At 32.9% G+C, this 7,723-nt stretch overlaps 1 pseudogene; it reads right to left on the bottom strand.

Annotated features, from left to right (window-relative positions):
• Positions 1–4,432: 4,432 nt before the first annotated feature.
• LOC149543487 (large ribosomal subunit protein uL30y-like) lies at positions 4,433–7,194 on the bottom strand (annotated as a pseudogene).
• Between the last annotated feature and the right edge of the window lie 529 nt (positions 7,195–7,723).

Genomic DNA, 7,723 nt, shown 5'->3' with positions numbered 1-7,723 from the left:
CAGAGTGATCTTTTCTAAGGTGCTTATTGATCTAGATGCATACATATTCCAAAATCCAAATAATAAAACAATAAAACTCGCTCAACACATAGCATGGCCACAAATGCAATGCAATGCCTATTGGTAAGTACATTTCTCTTTTTCTCTCTCATTTTTCATGTGTTTATTTCACTTGAACTATTATTTCTTAGGGGGAATTTTGTAATATTGGATTCATTTTATGCAGGAGGCAATGAGGACATTCCTAGATATACCTGTGTTAAATGTATGGGAATGCTAAAGAATTGTGATGAATTTCTCATGAGCAATGAAGATAGACTTCCCCTGAGAGTAGCCCAACATCTAGGTACTTTAAAGATTGATCCTTTCTTAAAGATTTAGATGTTAACGAGGAATTTAGATGTTAGGGGGGGTGAGGCCAAATGAACTTCCACCTTCACGTGGTTGGCCCTAATTTGTAGAAAATTTTAAACTATTGTTGAAACAGGGTAAAGCTCAACATTAGCCTATGATTGTATGAAAACTAACTATGTGAATCTCTTGGTTTCAGGCAATGTAGAAGGAGGCCATAGCTCAATATGAAATCTCAATTCATATGCATACGACATCAGGTAGAGTTGAAAAATGCAACAAGTTTTCATTTTTGTTAGAGGTCTTACTAGGTATTTTACGAGGGTAATGTCCTCAACATGCAAGAAAATCAATACTTTCTATGGGTTGGCTTGCTTTTCCATAGCAGCTAGAGTTCTAACATTCATGATGGTCTATATTTTAAAAACTTAATAGCCCTATTAAATAAATGTAAACGTGGTGCATTTTTTCAACTCTTCCTATTTTGGATGCATATAGAACACAGTTGCACATGCACTCTCAATTCAGAGGTGCATTCACAAGTTTATCAAATCAATGGTATGATGTCATTCACAACTACAATTTTGCATTAGCAAGTTAGGTAATTGTTAGGCTATTGTTACAAACTCTACATATGCTTAAACTTAGTTTTGTGTTGTAGGATATTTCTCAAGATTCATGATCCCTCATCAGGTAAGTTGTCGTGTCCCCCATTAACAAATGATTGACTTGTGTTGAAGTACAATCTAACAAGTAGCATGGGCACCTGCAACTTGATAGATGATTCCGCTATGGGAGAGATGGTACTATCGATTGAACCCTGTAGCTTCGACGCTCTATGGGCTTTTGTCTTTGCAATATGGAAATGTGGAGACCAATTTAAGGATGACCTAATAAAGAAATGGTTAAGTGTATAAATTTTCTAGAACTTATGTCAACTTTTTTAACTATGGAACTTTTCTAACATTAGATTGTGTTGCTCCAATGCTTGTTGATGGTGACAAATAGATTGTGCTTGCCAGATATAATGCAAACAAGTTTACTAAGATTACATCAAAATATGAAGTGAGGTATGTAGTATTTGGTGCTTTTCTAATCTATATAGATAATGGTCATCAATTGTTTGAAGTTGTGGATGAGTTAAATTTTTTTAAAATTAATAGAATTGGACATGTGAATTTTATAATCACATTCTCATTACAACTTTTGTTTCTGGTTGACAAGATATGCAGCTAATTGTAAGTTTGTATGTAAACACCAACTATGAACAACTTCATTAGCAGCTTGGTTTGAATGTTGTAAGTAGTGATAATCTCTTGAGGTTTTTAATTTTAACCTTGTAAGTGGAATTAATTCTCACATATCAAAGTAAGGATAGAGTTCAAGTATTCAAGAAGCAATGAATGATACTATTATAAAGAGACTAAAAGGTGTTGTTTCTTGAATTGATAAGGGTGGGATGTAATAGTAATGTACTCAATTAAAAAGGATGATATCTACATCAGTGGATTTAAATTTCAACAATAAGGTATTATTTAAATTTTGCATATGGATTTTTTTGATATTAATTGATTTGATCTAACTTGCGAAGAAAACCTTATTTTAGACCATGTTTTGACCAACAAGTTTTGAAAGATGGATTGTAGTTAATTTCACCAAATGTCATGTGAACCAATGTAAGCATATTGGTGATGATCTTCAATGGTGCTATGCTAGAAAAGGATCGATATGTAATATGTTAAAAGATGAGGTGTAGTTGATAAGCTTGTTTTGCAGTATATAAGTGAAGTGCCTCTTTTGTTTCGTAGAAGTTTGATTTGATCAGCATCAACCAATGTTTTTGTGAGAATCAGAGAGATATGTGTTCTAACCCTATGGGTAGGGTGGACATGACGTTAGATTAAATGAAATCTAAGATTTAAACTAAACCCAATTTTATGTTTTGTCTTCTACCAAAAAGGAAGACAAGTGATCTTTATGGTGATTAAATAATGTGTTTAGCAATTTTACTATTTTAGTTATGTCATTCTACTTTGTATATATTGATTGACCTTTGGAACACTGTTGCCCTTATCCAAAATAGTCCTTGGAAGAAAAAGTTCCTTTCAGATATGGGTATTGTGAATCAGTGCATAGTCCCATCAAAGAAAATGAGTGACCATTATTATGTGAATGTCGCCCTGAAAATAAATGCTATGGTGAAGAAGGTCGCATAAATATACATGATTCAAATATTTTATACATTTCGATCGGTTTTCAAGTTAAAAATCCTAGTAAATTGAGTAAATGGAAGATTAGTCTACATTTTTTAATATTATGGTTGTTGAAAAGGCATGCATAGTCTTTGGGCTATTGTTTATCTTTGCGCACAATTTTTCAATGCTTTAGGTGGTATGATCTTTTCAGAATCGATTTTGTTGAGAGGTTGTTTCTTTTAGAAAATGGCCTCTGGTTTCAAGATACAAAGCCTTGGTAAGGACCCAATCTTGAAATCTTGAGATGATTGAAGCTTTATACAAACCAAACCCTTCAGAAGAAGATGGAGGAATGATTAATGTTGGGATGATCAGGTATTGCCTATGGGATATTAATCATTGTCACTATTTTATCCTCTTAGCAATTTTTTTTTTTTTGCTTTGGCATTCATCTTTGCAATGTTCTTCACTTTGCAATGTCATTGAAATATTACCGTTGATATTATTCATGTCGTTGTATTGTATTTATAGTGAGTTACTAGTAGATTTTTGTGGAACATGCAAATCATCACATCTTGGATGGAAGCCACAACAATTGGTAATTTTCAAGTACAAGTGCATTATAGTATACTTTTTATTTTTGTGCACTTTGGATGTTGAGGGGCCTTAAAAAGAATACATGTATTATCTTATTTCCATATAATTTTCTGATAAAGAGCTTCTTTGAAATGAAATAAAATTTATCCCTGCAGGTTAGCTTTCAAGTAATGTATCCACATAATTATGAACAAATGCCCAAAGAAGATCTTGTTGATTTCAAGCGAACCAGATATGGTGAGAAGTTGAGAACATTATCTGATGTTCATTTTTTTGGTCTTTACTATTTGAACATTGTGACTCTTTTATGGTTGGAATATATGTTGGTTGACAAAAGATATAAGAAATGAGACTTTTAAATGTCTGCTAAGGTTTCATGTAGGAGTTTGGCTTTTTTATTTTCCACTAGTGTGATCAACATATGAGTTATATAGTTCAAATTCTTGGTGGGTGCTCAATAGACACACATGTTTCTGTAGCAGACAAGTAACACACCATGCTAGTTACTAAGCATGTCTTTACTGAGGCACACTCTAACTCATAAAGTTTGTCAAGAGAACCCATTTTTTTAAGAAAACCAAAACTCCTTTTTTGTGATTATTATTGCCATTTGTCATACACAATTTTCATTACAATGGGTTGTTGGGTGATTGGAAGGAATCATGAAATGTGTCCTAACAAGTAACTTATCCAAAAGGATTTCCTTAAGACCCTTTGAAGAGTACATCTGCACCTAAATCTTGTTGGGGGTTAGCTCTCACATAAAATATAGATTTTGCTAATTGATTAGATGGTACAGATTACAATGTGTAATATATACTCGTTCTTTTTCTCTGTGTTCTAAGTTTGAACCTAGACCTCAATTACAGATTACAAAATGTGAACTACAAAGTAGTAAAATGAACATTATGGACCCATTTTTGTATGGAATGGAGAGGATCCAATATGATGGACTTCAATATGATGGACTTCTTAAACTCCATAAGGATTTTCTCATCAATGATTATGCAAGTAAAAGAGTCTATGGTAAGAAGCAGAATAAAACACATCCTTCACAGGGTTTATATCTTGCTTAGTTGAGTGTTATGTTATTCACCAAGGATTTAAGGGCAAAACTCTAGAACATGTGAGCATCTTCTCTTTTGTGATGACCATCCAATATTGAACAACTCCAATTTGGGGAGTCCTTTTACTAGATGCACCTACCCCCCATGAATTTGTGTGCATCACTCTAGATCCAAGCTTTTCAGTTTCACAAGGCCCACCAGGGCAAGTAAGTTAGCTGGAGTTTAAATGTATGACTTTTCACGATTTCTAGCATCGTCACCTTCATTGTAGTGGTTGTGTTTCTTCTTCAGTCCATCGGTTGGAGCGCTAAGTTTATATGGCCACAAAAATTTGTTTACTTTCGTGAAGTTGGGGCCAACAGTAACAATCTCGTGGATAAGATCTTCAATACAGATTACGCCATATTTACCTAAAATATGTTCACAAGAAACAAGGTATAAATAATAAGAACTGGGAAAGCATACTGACTAACACAAAAATACATCATGAACACAAGTACCTTTTCAATGAAAGAGTTGTCATTCAAAGGAATTTTTTGTTTATCAACCTTTCCATAACCTCTCTTGTAAATCAACTCTCTTATGCTTTTTAAATTTGGATATCTAGAAAGAATTAAGCAAGAGAATTAAATAACAGTAGACACAAGAATATATGAAATAAGAAAAAATCAATCTACATAATGCTTATCACTGACCAAGAATATACCCAAAAGGTCAAGCAACGTCTATCTAGCAGAATGAATGCACTTGATTTGATATGTTTTTTATTTTTTTATTAATTTAAAAATCACGCAACAATGGTACTATAACTTTTAAATTAATTAACAAATTTTTTTAAAAAGTCAAATCATGTGCATTTATTCTACTAATTAGCCACGGGTCGAAGGTCACATATGACTCAATGCGATGCAACATGTTTATTGTTTCTTTGTTCACTTTTAGAAACGCACCATTGAATATTTGAAATGAAGTGCCATAGCAAGTCAAAATCATTGGAATATTATATATACATCCAAAAGAGATCACTAACCACTATTTCAAAAACAAAAAGTGCAGAAGAGATGGGTCAACTTGAAAAAGGACCAACTTGCCTCAAACGTAAAAAGTCATAAAATTATTCTTGTCTTTGGATGCATATCATTGATACTAAATAAGAAAAATAAGAAACTCAATAAACAAAAAAAAAACTACTTAAAAACTTATATTAGAATTTGGGGAAGACTAATAATTTTGTGATCCTCTTTATTTAAAATAGAAGAGATGTAAATATATTATAATAAAATCTGGAAAAAAAACATTTTCTCTTTTTTATGAAAAATAGACTAAAGAGATAATAGTCTACCAAAACTATCACTATATAAAGACCAAGAAAGTACAGGGTATATAAATACTACAAACTGGCTACCTTCCCCAGAGATACAAATAATGAACAGTAGCTTAGCTTGTAGTTCAACATAAAAGCCTCCTTTCATTTTTGCCTCTCTCTTCAATCTGAGAACCTCATGTTCCTAATTTTTGTCACAATGTACATAAGAAACTTACTGAGGTACATTCCTCAACCCTAGATGGCATCATGACACATCAATCAAAAACTTAACAATTTATTAAAGTATCTGCATACTCCTTGGTGACTCATAAATTGATATAAAATTGTCAAAAAAAAACTAAGGTACACACTTAACACTAGATGGAATGGTGACACATCACTCACAAATCAAGCAATTTATTACCTTCTCCATATACTCCTTTGAATATTCCTCAGTCTTCTTAAATATCAGTTTGCAATTTGTAGCATTTTTTACTTTTGTAACTTCCAACTACCGCTTCTTGTCATTCTCCCATTCTTCATTTATTTTCCTCTTCTTGAGAACTAACTCAGGCACAAGCTTTGCCTCCTCCGAACTCACATCTAAAATGACAAAAAAAAAAATCAGCTAGCCATTGCAATTGTGACGACATGTTATGATGGCTAGTCGTCACTTGCACAAAACATATGTCACAATTACAATGAATAGTGTCGATGGATCAACATTGCTACCACAGCACAGTTGTCACATGGATGTCGTAATTGTGATGGTGTCAACATGAACTCTTGCCCCTTCCTTCTTCCAAGTTACAACAGCTTTATCTATCACAATTGTGATGGGCAACCTTGTCGTCACAATTTACGATAGAAAAAGTCTGACATTCATTTGATGGGAGCCAATTCATGGTTTTGTTGCTTGGGCAACGAGTGGTTTCACAATTTGAGCCCAAATGTATTTGTGCGTGATTTTTTTTTCGAGGGAACCCTAGCAAGGATGGTACCCACGATTATGAACTAATCTAAAAGTTCTCTATTAAGAGGTTTGACCCTATAAGGATTCATTACATTTCATTTAGTACATTATTCCTTGTTCGAAGACTTGACCTTGTTTAAGGTCTCGATACTGTTAGGAGTTTTATTACAAATGGAAATTTCCACCACTTGATAGGACCTCAGTGTCCAATTACAAAGATAGTAATTACAATATCAAAATGACTATATTGACATCACAATGTCTGATTAGTCTATAATGTAGCTTGCATCTGATCTGATTCAACATCAAGGCTCACATTTAACCAACATAATATCATCATAGCATCAATACCCGTGCTCTCTTACAAATCCATCTTTCCTTTATACCATTCTCAATTCTTTATCCAGTCGACTTGCAAAAACTCTTCACAAAAAGTGTAGCACAAATTCCAAAATAAAATATAACATGGTGCTATCCAAGGGTTAACATCTAGGATTTCATCATGCAATGCAAAGAAAAGTGATAAAACAATCGAATTACTTAGGCCAATTTGCCTAATCTTCAAAATTGTTCCTGAATAAATGTTATACACTGCTAGTTTTACTTTATCTCATCAAAACAGGTGTCAATCAGCATATTAACATAGACAGTCATACCTTAAGCATATATAGATTGTATATTACCATAATCCAAAATTGTAGCCATGTTCAATAAATATTTTGTGCTCGTTCACCAAAATTGTTCGACTATATATTGGTTTCTTGCATTATACATAAGTAGTTTTCATGAATAACTTTCAACAAAATTGATCATCATTTCAAGAAATCTCATCAACTAACTATGTTCCCATAAATGACAACATTTATTCCTTTATTTTTTATCACTTTCCAACTATAGAAACACAACTACAAAGGTTTTGGGTCCTACAAATGTTATTATTATCCATGTAGGAAGCATGAGACAACAAAATCAATGAGGATTATGTATTGTTATTTGGATATAAAACTCGTCTTTCTACTTTGTTCTAAAGAGAGATGAATTGTAATTGATTTGATTATAAAGAGATGTGAGGTATAGTAAAATTCTCTAGACATTTGATCAAGACTTGTGGCATGATAACACGTTACATCAAAAAGTAGCCTTGGACATGGGCTACTCTAAGGTTTGTGAGGAAAAATGTAAGAATATTTAGTTTCTTTGGATTTTAAGGGTCCTAGAAACAAAATACTCCCTA

The sequence above is a fragment of the Cupressus sempervirens genome, chromosome 8 (assembly GCF_028749045.1).
Source record: "Cupressus sempervirens isolate cs-2001-9-10 chromosome 8, ASM2874904v1, whole genome shotgun sequence".
Classification (NCBI taxonomy): Eukaryota; Viridiplantae; Streptophyta; class Pinopsida; order Cupressales; family Cupressaceae; genus Cupressus; species Cupressus sempervirens.
Note: the sequence above shows the minus strand (reverse complement) of the source record. Positions and strands in the feature narration are given on the sequence as shown.